The sequence below is a fragment of the Trichomycterus rosablanca genome, chromosome 10 (genome assembly GCF_030014385.1).
Source record: "Trichomycterus rosablanca isolate fTriRos1 chromosome 10, fTriRos1.hap1, whole genome shotgun sequence".
Taxonomy (NCBI): Eukaryota; Metazoa; Chordata; class Actinopteri; order Siluriformes; family Trichomycteridae; genus Trichomycterus; species Trichomycterus rosablanca.
Genome location: NC_085997.1, coordinates 17098360 through 17114149, shown reverse-complemented (window position 1 = coordinate 17114149; position 15790 = coordinate 17098360).

Genomic DNA, 15790 nt, shown 5'->3' with positions numbered 1-15790 from the left:
AGAACATCCGAACTCTGCACAGAAAGGACCCGGACCACCCAGAACCTACTTGCTGTGAGGTGACAGTGCTACCCACCGAGCCACCGTGCCGCCCTTAGTGTTGATTTGAAATTAAATACATAAATAATAAAGCAAAAAAGCTAAACATGTTGAGTTTAAGGTACCACTGTATTTGTTTAATTAAGTCTGACTAGACTAATTGCTGAATATTTCATTTTCTGTTAACTAAAGTTTAAAGATTTTAAACCTAAAACATTGAATGTGAACTGAGAAATATTTAGCATTTGGACTACAAAGTAAGTATCTTAACGTATAAGGTAATCTTTGAACCAAAGTAAAAATGTTTGAATCACAGCCAGTGAGAATTGCATTGCATTTTCATTTTCAAACGTTTTTGTTAATATTCATAGCATAGCATTTTAGTATGTACAGAAGGAACCTTTTGCTCTTTAACTTAAATCTTTTAGCTTTAACTTTTTAACTGTCTTAGGAATATACATTTTACACCAGTCAGGCATAACATTATGACCTTTGCTGCCAAAACAGCCCTGATCTATCGAAGCATGGATTCCACTAGACGCCTGAAAGTGTGCTGTGGTGTTTGCCACCAAGATGTTAGCAACAGATCCTTTAACTCCTGTAAGTTGTGAGGTGGGGCCTCCATGGATCAGACTTGTTTGTCCAGCACATCCCACAGATGCTCGATTGGATTGAGATCTGGGGAATTTGGAGGCCAAGTCAACACCTCAAACTCATTGTTGTGCTCCTCAAACCATTCCTGAACCATTCTTGCTTTGTGGCAGGGCGCATCATTCTGCTGAAAGAGACCACAGCCATCAGGGAATACTGTTTCCATGGGTGTACATGGTCTGCAACAATGCTTAGGTAGGTGGTACGTGTCAAAGTAACATCCACATGGATGGCAAGACCCAAGATTTCCCAGAAGAACATTGCCCAAAGCATCACACTGCATCTGCCAGCTTGCCTTCTTCCCATAGTGCATTCTGGTGCCATGTGTTCCCCAGGTAAGCGACGCACACGCACTCGGCCATCCACGTGATGTAAAAGAAAACATAATTCATCAGACCAGGTCACCTTCTTCCATTGCTCCGTGGTCCAGTTCTGATGCTCATGTGCCCATTGTTGGTGCTTTCGGCAGTGGACAGGGGTCAGCATAGGCACCCTGACTGGTCTGCAGCCATGCAGCCCCATACACAACAAACTGCGATGCACTGTGTATTCTGACACCTTTCTATCAGAACCAGCATTAACTTCTTCAGCAATATGAGCTACAGTAGCTCGTCTGTGTGATTGGACCACACAGGCCAGCCATCGCTCCCCACGTGCATCAATGAGCCTTGGCCGCCCATGACCCTGTCATCGGTTTACCACTGTTTCTTCCTTGGACCACTTTTGATAGATACTGACCACTGCAGAACAGGAACACTTCACAAGAGCTGCAGTTTTGGAGATGCTCTGACCCAGTCGTCTAGCCATCACAATTTGGCCCCTGTCAAATTTGCTCAAGTCCTTATGCTTGTTCATTTTTCCTGCTTCTAACACATCAACTTTGAGGATAAAATGTTCACTTGCTGCCTAATATATCCCACCCACTAACAGGTGCCGTGATGAGGAGATAATCAGTGTTATTCACTTCACCTGTCAGTGGTCATAAAGTTATGCCTGGTTTGTGTATATTCTTCATTTTAATATGAATAATTTTTAATATTAAAATTGTATCCTTAACCATTAAACCAATCACTGGTATGTTTAACAGGAATTGTAATGGAAATTATAGTACAACCTCTTCAACTGCCATTTTTTAGGGTGACATTTTACACAGTAATTCTTCTTTTGGTCTGTATCGAACTGCATAGCCTTCATGTTCTCTGGCATCAATGAGTATTGGCTGCCCAGAAACCTGTCAGAAGCTCATGGCTTGTACCTAATTGGACCATTGTCTGTGTATACTTAACATGGCTGTCCGGGAGCACCTCTTGCTGCTTTGAAAATATTTCAACCAAGTCATTTGGCCATGATAAATTTGCTCTTTGAAGGCAGTAAACACACAATTAGTAAATAAAATGGACTTAAATAAGAACAGGGACAGAACCAAAGGACAGTGTATTGTTAGTATATTTAAAGTGAAGTTGTGCTTAAACCAGGCTTTGATATATTGCTATTACTATAGATAGTCATCACTTTAGACTGAGTTGAGAATTCTAATGGCTTGTGGGGATGGGGCTGTTGCACAATACAGAAGTGAGGGACTGAATGCTATGGTACGTTTTTCCAGACAGTCGCAGAGTTAAGAGTGCATGTGAGAGGTAAAAAGAGTCATAAATTTGCAAATGCAGCATGGAGAGTCCTTTGATCAGAGGTGGTGCAATTCCTAAACCAGGCAGCGATTCAGTTGCTCAGGGTGGTCTCTATAGTGCCTCTGTAGAACACAGTCTGGATGGTGGGTAGAATATCAATTCTCCTTAGCTTTTGCAGAAAGATGCTGCTGGGCTTTCTTAGCTATGGAACTTTTTCCCAGGGTTCAGGTGAGGTTCTCCTCTAAGTGAACACCAAGAAACTTTGTGCTCATGAAGATCTTCATTGAGGAGTCGTTAATATTAAATGGATCAATATCACTCTGTGCTCTTCTGAATGCAACAACCTCCTTTGTCTTGTCCACAGTTTGATGCAAGCTGTTATATTTGTCTGCCAGACCACTTCTCTGTATGATGATGAACCCACCATGGTTGTCATCAGCAGATCTAATGATGTAGTTCAGGCTGTGCATTTCTGCACAGTTGTGAGTCAGTACATTGAACAGCAGTGGACTAAGTACCCTGCCCTGGGGGGCACCAGCACTCAGTGTGGTGGTGCAGAGGATGATGTTCCCAAGACTGACTGAGGTCTTCCAGTCAGGAAGTCCAAGATCATGTTGCCAAGGGAGGTGTTCAGGCCCAGCAAGCTCAGCTTTCCAAACAAATGCTAAGGAATGAGAATGCTGAACTGTCTATGAACAGTATTTTAATATGTGTCAGTATTTGTCCAGGTGTGTAAGAGCCAGATGGATTCATATGTGAAGTGGCTTGGGTGATATGAAAACTGCAGGGGTTCAGTTATGGGGCAGTGGGTTTTAGTGTGTCTCTTAAAGCACTTGATGATGGGCATAATCCAACAGGGCAGCAGTCATTGAGGCAGAATACTTGGGGCTTTTTTGGTGCAGGGACTAGGTGGTGACCTTGAAGCACTTTGAAACAAGGGCACTGCTCAGAGAAATTCTGTGAGAACATCTTCCAGCTGGTCTGTGCATTTTTAAGCACTTGACCAGGAATGTTGTCTGGTCCAACAGCCTTCAGTGACTTGACTGCACAGAATTTCTATGTCACCAATGGTCAGACACAACATCTGGTTGTTGAGCAGAGGGGTGGTCTTTCTTGCTGCCATGTTATTTTGCACTTTGAACTGTTGGTAAAAGTCATCCAGCACATCTGGTAGGAATGGTAGTTGGTGATGACCTGGATACCCTGCCACATGCTTAGCCCCCTGATAGCCTGTGACAGTTTGGCACTGGGGTCATATTGAATCATGGGTCTTAAGCAGAGTATAAAACTCAGAAGTCATCCACAGCTTCTATAGTGTGTAGTGATGGTCTTGGAGGCAATAACATCAATGATCTAGTTGATCCCATCACTGATGCTGAATTCTCCTCCAAGTTTACAGTGTCATCTTCAGTCATGGCTTCTTTAAACACGTCTTCATGCAGTCTCCTCAAAACAGTTCAGAGGAGCAGAGATCAAAGAGAATTTTGAAAGTTACGGGAAAAAACACAGTTTTTTGGACTTGCGGAGGCCACTGTGTGTTAATGCACCATGGTTTTGGGTACTTCTTTATGCACAGAGTAATCAGATTACTGCAAGAAACTGATTATAACATCATCTAACAATCTTATTACTAAATGTAGATACACTTTATCAATAATATGGGAAACCTCTGGGTTTACATGTCAGTCAGAAATCTAATTTTAAGGCTTATGACCTGTAGTGAAGCTGTTTACTTGCTAGTTATATTGACCTGATATTGGATATGTTTCATTTGATTAGAACCTTTTATACCTGCCTTAGCAAAGACCCGAGTTTATTTAGAGGTATTGACGTAGTTCATGTGAGTTCATGGTGACCAATGGATGTTATCACACTTGTCCCACATGCGCTTTATCACATGTGTAAGGTCAACTGCACACCATAATAATCCCAGCCCAAGTTCCACACCTATCATAGTGACACCAACCATTGTCACATGGAACACTTTAAACAGTCTCTCAGCTAAGTAATGATACTTATCACACTGTGGAACTTGGTACTTGTAGGAAACATGGCTAATTGAGAGCTGGTGTGTGCATATAACATGGGTAAACCAATGATTTGAGATGGATAAGGTGCTGCTCCAGTGTTATTTGGCACATTTTTATCATATAAGGTTTTATTCTAACCACAATTAACTAACTTATTTAAATATATACACCGATCAGCCATAACATTAAAACCACCTCCTTGTTTCTACACTCACTGTCCATTTTATCAGCTCCACTTACCATATAAAAGCACTTTGCAGTCATTACTGACTGTAGTCAATCTATTTCACCCCGTTCTTCAATGGTTAGGAGCAGCTCCACAGCACTGCTGGAGTTTTTAAATACCGTGTCCACTCACGGTCCACTCTTTTAGACACTCCTACCTAGTTGGTCCACCTTGTAGATGTAAAGTCAGTAATGATCGCTCATTTATTGCTGCTGTTTGAGTTGGTCATCTCTAGACCTTCATCAGTGGTCACAGGATACTGCCTATGGAGCGCTGTTGGCTGGATATATTTTTGATTGGTGAAGTATTCTCAGTCCAGCAGTGATGGTGAGGTGTTTACCTCCATACCAGCACAACACACGCCAACTACCTGCTCTGTGGTGGTCCTGGGAGGGTCCTGACCATTGAAGAACAGTATGAAAGGGGGCAAACAAAGCATGCAGAGAAACAAATGGACTACAGTCAGTAATTGTAGAATTACAAAGTGCTCCTATATGGTAAGTGAAGCTGATAAAATGGACAATGTGTGTAGAAACAAGGAGGTGGTTTTAATGTTATGGCTGATCAGTGTAGTTGTCCAATTAAAACATCGCTAATTCCAATCATTTTAAATTTAAATTATAATAATTTTAATTTTAATTTTTTTTATCTGTAACTAAATTATTAGAACAAGTACATTTTGTATCAGACACAACACACCTAATATTTGATTTTCAATTGCAATACATGTAGCTTAGTCTACTGGGTGTGTCAATGCAATGTGTTTGTTGTGTCTATTTACATTATTAGCATACTAAAACAGCCAACAAACAGGTTAATGGAATCAGTCCTATTATCAACAAGCTGTGAAGGGAGCTGAAAAGTGCATACACTCCAGTCCATAAGTAGGACAGACTGATACACTAAAATGACTAAAACCTTACTCTGAAAGAAGACAGACTTGTTTGTCAAAATGTCTGTTTTGAACCTCTCTCAACCATTTTACTCTCAACGTAAATACTGTTCCCAGAATCAATCACAAGCTTGTTTGAAGCAGTGTGTCACTGACTCAGGTGTGATGCCTTTTTTTCATTTGATGTGTTGTGTGTGAAATACTTGCACAATGGGAGATGAGCGCATAGTAAAAAAAGTAAAATAATAAAAATATGGATCTTGGTGAGCACAAGAACTTGTTGAGCAGTTTGGTTAGTGTTATTGTATTAGTTTTTCTTTAATACAAAAGGAAGTTCTGTCTTAGCTCCGGTGTGTTAACAAGTCCAGCAGAGTTACATTACGTTTAAAGGACACTTTTTTTGTATTAGATGGTGGTGCCCAGGCTTGGGCTCATCAGTCACTGCCTTAAATGTTAATGTCAGTGTTCCCATGCAGGTGACTAAAATATAAATGCCAACTGCAATAACAAGCCAGCTCCAGCTCCAACGTTGGACAGGTGAAGGTTTCCCTTCACATTTGCAGCATTTGGCAGACACTTATCAAAAAAGACTTACAATTATGACTGCATACAAGGGTCTTGCTCAGGGTCCCAACAGTGGGACTTAAACTGGCAGCCCTCTGATTACTAGTCTAGTAAATTATCCAGTGAGCTACCACTGCCCCTCAGTGTTATTATTTGTCAAAAGAAAATTAATCTGATTTCTACTTTTAATCTAAAAGTGATTAAAGCTATGCATTTGCTTAATAGTTAGTCATCAATACTTTATACTACTTGGCCAAAATAATATAGACATCCTATGTATTGGCTTTGGTATTTCAGCCACATCTAATTCTAATAAAATTTAGCATGCAGCCATTCAATATTTGTGGACAAACATTGGCATGGAATGTGCCCTACTGTACTCTGGAAGAAATACAGGTATACATGGGTGGCAGCCATGCTGTTGGATAACAAAAGAGTGCTAGTAGTACCTCAAAAGTAACTACGATCATGTAATAACTTTTGACCATTCCAAAAGAGTGGAAATGTTTTTAGCAAAGGGTGTAGAGGAAGAGATACAATGAGCATTAGGGTGCTTTCATCCTTACAATGTTATTGACAGTGGTTCATAAGCACAATGTTAAGCAGCAGACACTGGGGACAACACTACACAGTGGCTGAGAGTGAAAACGTGTCTAGCTGGTTGAAATCTGGAGACATGGAAGCAATTTGTCTGTAGTGATAAACCACACATCAAAATGTTTCCTGGAACAAATGCAAGTATACATGGATGACAACCATTCTATTCCAGTGTCTTTTGAGTTCCAACACCAGAAACACCTTATTCTACTTAATGAGGTACTGATTAAATCATCTCCTGGACGAAATATTAACAATAAAAGTATCAAAACCAGCGTGGCACGGTGGCTTGGTGGGTAGCACTGTCGCCTCACAGCAAGAAGATCCTGGGTTCGATCCCCAGGCGGCGTGGTTTGGGTCCTTTCTGTGCTGAGTTTGCATGTTCTCCCCGTGTCTGCATGGGTTTCCTCCGGGCGCTCCGGTTTCCTCCCACAGTCCAAAAACATGCAGGCAGGTTAATTGGAGACACTGAATTGCCCTATAGGTGAATGGGTGTGTGTATGTGTGTGTCTGCCCTGCGATTAACTGGCGCCCCGGGTGTTACTGTGTTCCTTGCGCCCATTGAAAAGCTGGGATAGGCTCCAGCAACTTAACAAACATATGATGACAAACTGACTTGCAAAAAATGCAGTTAGGAAAATTGCACAGTAAGAAAGGTTCAAAACAGGCTCCTAGGGCAGGGTTCTTTCTCTTAGGGTAACTCATGCAACTTAATAAAAAACCTGTTTTAGCTTGGCTTAACACCTAGTTGTCTAATGGTTAGACAGAGACCAGGAATGAACGACAGGTCACAGTGTCTTGCACCCACTGTGAAACTTGTTGGAAGATTATGATGATCGGGCTTTGCTTCAGTAAGGCTGAAATAGGGCAGATTTGTCTTTGTGAAGGACTCGTACAATATTATCCAGGAATGCTCAGACAATCAGACAAAGTTTATCAACTCTGAGGACTATTTTTTCCTCCAACTCTGCTTTTTTTCCAGCAAGACAATGCTCTATGCAATGCATCCATGTCGATCAAGCTGTGTATAGAGGACTCAATAGACTTTATTCTACTACAAACTGAAGTGAATTTTTACTGACAATAAATACATCATTTTATTTATACATATCGAGTATATTACACTAATAATCCAAATATCCTGTAGTCCAGCCAACTGGAATGGGCCTGTTGAGTTTGCTCTCGTAATATTTAAAGAAGAAAAAATATCACCTAAATTTGCCAATACCACATATGCTTGCTCCTATAGCTTTTAAATAATGCATCACCAGTGCAGTTATCTGCTAGTTCTGTACACTGGCATGAGTTCTAACTCCTTTTCATCACACAATGCTGCATGAAAGAAAATAAATTTTAATTATACTGGCCCATGAAAAGTCAATAACATTAATAAGAAACAAAAGACAGCTTTTGTAAATGATTGTTTGTAGAATACATGTTGCTTTTAGCCAGCTGAAGGTTTTGGATAATTGCTTTCACACATTACTAATATGGATTTCTAATCTCCTGACTCTTCTCATTGATTTCTATTCTTTCCTCCAACATATAAAAATCATTTTTATATTTTTTATTTTTAACCTGTCTGCATTTTTGGTTATATAAACAGATGTACAGTATTTCTGTGTTATTACTAATTTAGAACTTTCTGGTTACAGGGCTGTCTGCTTACTAGGGCTGAGGCAAAATTTTGTAGTTGTTGCTGACGGCAGCTTGTAAAGCACACATGTGGTTGGAGTAAAAGTATTGATAACATACAGTGTATCACAAAAGTGAGTACAACCCTCACATTTCTGCAAATATTTCATTATATCTTTTCATGGGACAACACTATAGACATGAAACTTGGATATAACTTAGAGTAGTCAGTGTACAACTTGTATAGCAGTGTAGATTTACTGTCTTCTGAAAATAACTCAACACACAGCCAGGTGTAAATGGGGAGCAGGGCTGTTAAATTTGGTGTTTTGGGTACAATTCTCTCATACTGGCCACTGGATATTCAACATGGCACCTCATGGCAAAGAACTCTCTGAGGATGTGAGAAATAGAATTGTTGCTCTCCACAAAGATGGCCTGGGCTATAAGAAGATTGCTAACACCCTGAAACTGAGCTACAGCATGGTGGCCAAGGTCATACAGCGATTTTCCAGGACGGGTTCCACTCGGAACAGGCTTCGCCAGGGTCGACCAAAGAAGTTGAGTCCACGTGTTCGGCGTCATATCCAGAGGTTGGCTTTAAAAAATAGACACATGAGTGCTGCCAGCATTGCTGCAGAGGTTGAAGACGTGGGAGGTGAGCCTGTCAGTGCTCAGACCATACGCCGCACACTGCATCAACTCGGTCTGCATGGTCGTCATCCCAGAAGGAAGCTGACGCACAAGAAAGCCCGCAAACAGTTTGCTGAAGACAAGCAGTCCAAGAACATGGATTACTGGAATGCCCTGTGGTCTGACGAGACCAAGATAAACTTGTTTGGCTCAGATGGTGTCCAGCATGTGTGGCGGCACCCTGGTGAGAAGTACCAAGACAACTCTATCTTGCCTACAGTCAAGCATGGTGGTGGTAGCATCATGGTCTTGGGCTGCATGAGTGTTGCTGGCACTGGGGAGCTGCAGTTCATTGAGGGAAACATGAATTTCAACATGTACTGTGACATTCTGAAACAGAGCATGATCCCCTCCCTTCGAAAACTGGGCCTCATGGCAGTTTTCCAACAGGATAACGACCCCAAACACAAGCTCCAAGATGACAACTGCCTTGCTGAGGAAGCTGAAGGTAAAGGTGATGGACTAAACCCAATTGAGCACCTGTGGCGCATCCTCAAGTGGAAGGTGGAGGAGTTCAAGGTGTCTAACATCCACCAGCTCCGTGATGTCATCATGGAGGAGTGGAAGAGGATTCCAGTAGCAACCTGTGCAGCTCTGGTGAATTCCATGCCCAGGAGGGTTAAGGCAGTGCTGGATAATAATGGTGGTCACACAAAATATTGACACTTTGGGCACAATTTGGACATGTTCACTGTGGGGTGTACTCACTTATGTTGCCAGCCATTTAGACATTAATGGCTGTGTGTTGAGTTATTTTCAGAAGACAGTAAATCTACACTGCTATACAAGTTGTACACTGACTACTCTACTAAGTTATATCCAAGTTTTATTTCTATAGTGTTGTCCCATGAAAAGATATAATAAAATATTTGCAGAAATGTGAGGGGTGTACTCACTTTTGTGATACACTGTATATATATATATATATATATATATAATTAACCTGCCTGCATGTTTTTGGACTGTGGGAGGAAACCCAGAGGAGACCCACCCAGACACGGGGAGAACATGCAAACTCTGCACAGAAAGAACCCATAGTAAATGAGTGCATAGTTGGCTGATAGTTGTGTTGATAGTGACTGTGGTTTGAGGGAAAAAAAATTGTGGCTTACATTTTGCGTACATATTCTATAAATATCGTATTTAAATTGACGTTTTTCACTGAATAAATACCCTTGTACTGGACGTGCATAACCTTGCTGGATCATATGTAACTTCACCTGAAAGCAAGGTGTGATAAGTATTATTCATTTTATTTAGTTTATTGCTTTGCCCTAATCAGGGGCTCCATAGTCCCCTCCCAAAAACACAGAGCAGAAAAATGTCCTGTATGTGGTAGAACTCTTAGAAGTTGCACTTCAAAACACTTATTCAAATCTTTTCAATTTCTAGCCCTTATTCTCTTCCGCCTGTGACCCAGAAATCAATTGGAAACCTTGGAGGACTTCTCATTTCATTAAATGTGCTCAGATTAATCGAGAAACTAAGAGGTAAGAGGCTTCTAGTGTGAGTTTGCATTAGTGTATCCTAATGTATTTTTTCAGCCCAGGAGGTGACATAGCATAGGAAGTAACAAATTCTCAGCCCCCACCTTTACTTCTGTGAGCAATGGCTGGGTGTAAAACTTTGTGTACACCAATCAGCCATAACATTAAAACCACCTCCTTGTTTCTACACTCACTGTCCATTTTATCAGCTCCACTTACCATATAGAAGCACTTTGTAGTTCTACAATTACTGACTGTAATCAGTACATGCTTTGTTAGCCCCCTTTCATGCTGTTCTTTAATGGTCATTACCCCTACAGGGCCACTACAGAGCAGGTATTATTTGGTGGTGGCTCATTCTCAGCTCTGCAGTGATACTGACATGGTGGTGGAGTGTTAGTGGGTGTAGTGCTGGTATGAGTGGGTCAGACACTTTAATGCTGATGGAGTTTGTAAACAACTCACTGTCACTGCTGGACTGAGAATAGTCCACTAACCAAAAATATCCAGCCAACAGCACCCTGTGGGCAGCGTCCAGTGACCACTGATGAAGGTTTAGTAGATGACCAACTGAAACAGCAGCAATAGATGAGCGATCGTCTCTGACTTTACATCAACAAGGTGGACTGACTAGGTAAGAGTGTCTAATAGAGTGGACAGTGAGTGGACACGGTATTTAAAAACTCCAGCAGCGCTGCTGTGTCTTATCCACTCATACCAGCACAACACACACTAACACACCACCACCATGTCTTCATTGTCACTGCAGTGCTGAGAATGATCCACCACCTAAATAATACCTACTCTGTGGGGGTCCTGACCATTAAAGAACAGGGAGAAAACAGGCTAAAAAAAGTATGTAGAGAAAAATATATATTGCATATATATATATGCAAAGGATTGAAAAAAGACATCCCAAGCAGTGGTCCAAAATAAAAGAGCTTAAATCAATGTGATCCTCTTTTATATTGACAACAAGTCTTACAAAGATCAATTTTCACTTTGAAAATACAAAAGGGAAATCTGTTTTATTCTTCTCTTTAAAAACCCCATGACGACTTCACCAATTATAAAAAAAAAAATAATGTGCTGCAGAAATATTGAACTCTTAAAATGGAAAAAAAAGATTAAATAAATAAATAAATAAATAAACACAGTTTAATGCACATTGGAAAATGCAGTATTTCTCCAGAAAGTCAAACTGTCATCTATATATTAATACTATGTTAAGGGGTTTCTGGTAGATTTATTTATTATTATTATTTATTATCATTATCATTATTTTTCTTTATTTTCTAGATTAGGACTATAGCTTTAAGCATTGTGCAGTTTGAGACAATCTCAATGGCCCACCTGCCATGGATGTCGAGGGTTTGTTCCTGTGAAGGCAAGTGTTGCCACCTGAGTTTAACCACATTCACTGGTGCCAGCATAGGCTTAGTCCTGTGGGGCAAATGTTTCATTTCTTTTCTTGTCAGTTGTGTACAATATAATGTCCTCTAATCTACTTATACGCCTCTCTGTTCTATTGGCTCTCCGCTTTGGGGTGTAGATTTTACTTGGCTTTTTTTGTTTCTTTCATTTATTTATGTTTGGCCACCCTTTATTTTGTTGCTTCATTGTGTTTGTGGCTGCAGTATGTTTTGCCCCGGTTTAGAATCCTGCATTTTAGATTAATCTCTTCTAGTCTCGCTTTTAAAGGACAACACCTGCCACCTTATAGATGAGGCATACCCAGCCCTGTTACATAGAAAGACTTGAAGATTAACATAATGCTTTGCTGTTTGAAGGTAATGTGCTTTTAAAACTGGCTTTTAAGAATGTAGCCTTGTGAAGTTCTAGCACTAACTCATCAGCATTCAGAAGTGCTTTGAATTCAGAAAAGCGTATTTAGAACTCTGGAACTTTCTGTAAAACTTTATTTTGTAAAAAATAGTTGCCATACCCCAGGCACATAATGCCAAGTTCACACTACTCGACTTTCCAAGTCATCAGGTCGCTGTACAGTTCACACTACACAACTGGATCTCTTGTAATCGGGAGTCTTTCATGTCAGTGTGGTTTCCACTACACGATCCATCACCAACTGGAATCGCAGGCTTCTCTGGTCTTCCAAACTATGTTTTTTTTTTTTTTTTTTTTCCCTCTTTTTTCCCCCAATTTTTATTTCCCAGTCTAGTCGTGTCCAATTACCCTGAATGCATCCTCTATACTGATTCGACCCTTCACTGCTGACTGAGGACGCCTCTCAACTGACTTGCGCCCCCTCCGGTACGCACAGTCAGTACAGAGAGTGCATTTTTCACCTGCACAAGTCCAGTTCATACACTTGATGGGCACTGTGCATGGAGGGCCACACCCCCATCGGCATTATCCCTCAGCCCTGTGCAGGCGCCATCAGTCAGCCAGCAGGGGCCGCAGTCGCACCAGTTATGAGAACCTATGATCCGACTTTCTTACCCTCTAACCCTGAACAACAGCCAATCGTTGTTCATACAGCCACCCAGCCTAGTTGGAAAGGCAGAGCTGAGATTCTATACGATGTATTCGAAACCCCTCTGGTGAGCTAGCATACTTTACCGCTGCGCCACCTGAGCGGCTCCAAACTATGTTTTGCCACGAAAACACATGCGAGAAGTGACGAAAGGTTTAATGATACCATGTCCAAAAATGCACGTCAAGAGGTAGTGAGCAATTAAAGTTTGTGTGCTGATGTGCAGAGTAAAAACAAGTAGGAAAAAAAAAAAAATATTTGAGTGGATTGGGCTACACGAACAGCATGGATTACTCTGTAGTGAGTTGGAGGTTAATAAATGTTTTTTGCAATGCATTGTTGGTGGTATGTTTTGTAGAGAACGATAAGGTCAGAAATACTGTAAAACTTGTGTGTGCGCCGATGTGTTCTGATAGAAACTATATTATGCCCCTGTCCCACCTTTTTACAACGCCTCCCCTGCGTTTGCCCTCACACAGTATCTTGCGTTCTCATTAGCTGTTCAACATCTCTTAAGTCGAGCCGCTCGGATCGAGTTGTTGAGCAGTTCACACATAGCAATTGAGAGCCGAGTTTTGATCGCAGAGGGGAACGCAAAGGTGCTCCCAAGCCTGCAAAATTAGTGCCGACCAGTCGGCAAGCGACAGGGCAAAAATCGTGTAGTGTGAACTAGGCATAACATAAGCTAGTCTGGATGTACAGTTACTATTAGATTACACTGGATGTGCATGAATTATTAGATTAGATTCAATATCATAGCATGTGTCTAACATCTGAAAGTATGCATAGAAAACAGCAGTTAGGTATTGCAGGTAGTTGAAGATTTCTCTTTACTAGACATGCTCAATATTAATTAATTTATTCAATAAGTCATACCATCATTAATTCACTCAGCCCTGACTGGACTGCTAATCACTGCTGCTCGAAATTATTACCATAATATAATTTACATGACCACCTTATTTTACAGTGAGGATGGTGGTACTTGGCTCTTGTCATTTTATTTATATCACATGTAAACTAAAACTTGCACTTTAAACCACAAGACTTCTTGGCACTTTTTTTGTTTTGTCCTCCAAGTGATTTCTTTTGCTAACAAAATGATTTCTTTCTCCCTAGCATGGGTTCTTTCTAACACTTTGGATAGGGTTTATCCATTAACATGCTACTTTTTCATGTTGGTCTCAACCAAGGCTTTATTATTATTTGTAGTTATGTGTATGTGTTATTTCTTATGCATGTGTAAATTGAGTGAGTTGACAAGGTAATATGTCACAACATCAATTCTTCATGAAGCTTTGGCCATCCACCCTCAGACATAGCCAATAATTTCTGTGTAGGCACCTGGCCAGCCGATAACACCTGCTGAATTTCAAACCCAATTCTCACCAGAAATGAGTTAGCGTAATAGACTGCTACACCACTTGTGCTGCATGAAGGCTAAATATGCTTTACCAAACTCTAACACATTTTTGAAAATGATGTTTTTAATACTTGTTAAATGTTGATATAAATGTGTATATGCAAAAGACTTTACCCTGGACTGAGCATGTATGGTACATCAAACTGGCAAAGTGTGTCTTATAAGACAGAATATTTGGGCACACTACTTAAACAGCGTAGCTTCGCTTACTAAGCTAACACAGTTAGCCTCAGGCCATTCAGACCAATAGGCTGAGGCAACTGCTAGCATGCCAGCTAACATCTTCCTCTGTGTACCGAAAATGGTTAAATTGTCACTGACCAGTACAAGTTACACTTGTACACCTTAAAAAATTAAAAATCAATGAGAATTTATTTACATTTAAAAAGAACTCATTTATTTTTTCACAATAGTCCGCCATATTTGTAATTTTATTTGAGAAAAAAAGTGCCGCGCTGAATTCTGGGATTGCCTTCACCACTGAGGAAGCATCGGATGCGCACTCATTGTTGTCAGTTTTATCGCTTCGAATTAAGGCACCTTAGTAGGCAGCATTTTAAGGTATCTAAGAATTCCGACAACCTACTTCTCGTGAGGGTGCGTAGGATGCCGTAAAATGCTGTCCATGTAGAGAGCTCACTAGCATTTCAGACAGACCCAGTGTGTTTACTCATGAAAGATCAGATGGTGGCTCGACCATCCACACACTTTATTTACTTTATTCTATGTTTTTGAGGCAAACCTGTAACAACATGAAGGATCAGTGTTTTAAGTTAAAGGCTGCTGCTGTGAGTTGCTCCAGCTGCCATTCAGGCCCGAGGCTTACAGCCCTGCTAGAGTCTAGTGAATGCTTCCTGTCCAAATTGATGCCTTCATGCCCTTTCAGTTCGTAGCTAGAGAGAAGTCTGATTTACACAGGTGAACTCTCAAGCTGCTATGAATTGTGATGGGCTGCTCAGTTCAGGTTTGTCCAATTTCCCTTTCCTACTCTTGATTTTGCACTAGCATTCATTGAGACTGGTTGCTGTATTTTTGATGCATAAGCATTCTCTGCTCTTCCTTTACCTATGGTAGTGTTTTACTGGCTTTAAAAAGAACCCTGGACATTGTTATTTACTACAAGTTTTAAAACTGTTTTCAAGATTTCACAGGTGTATGGTTACTGGAAGCAAAAGTGTGTCAGAATGATTTATCTGTAGGTCCTGAGTGCTAGCGATGATGAATGGAGGAGGGCACTTGGTGGAAGCCCTACATAAGTACCTCCATGTAGTGTGAATGGGATTACGGAGAGGGATCTGATAACCCACAATATCACTTCCACTTCCAATAAATCATAATACCATCTATAGCTTGTGGAGGAAAAACAACAAAGGATAAAGGATAGTTCATATATATTTATGTAATAGTTTTTTTTTAACAGCTATTAAACTA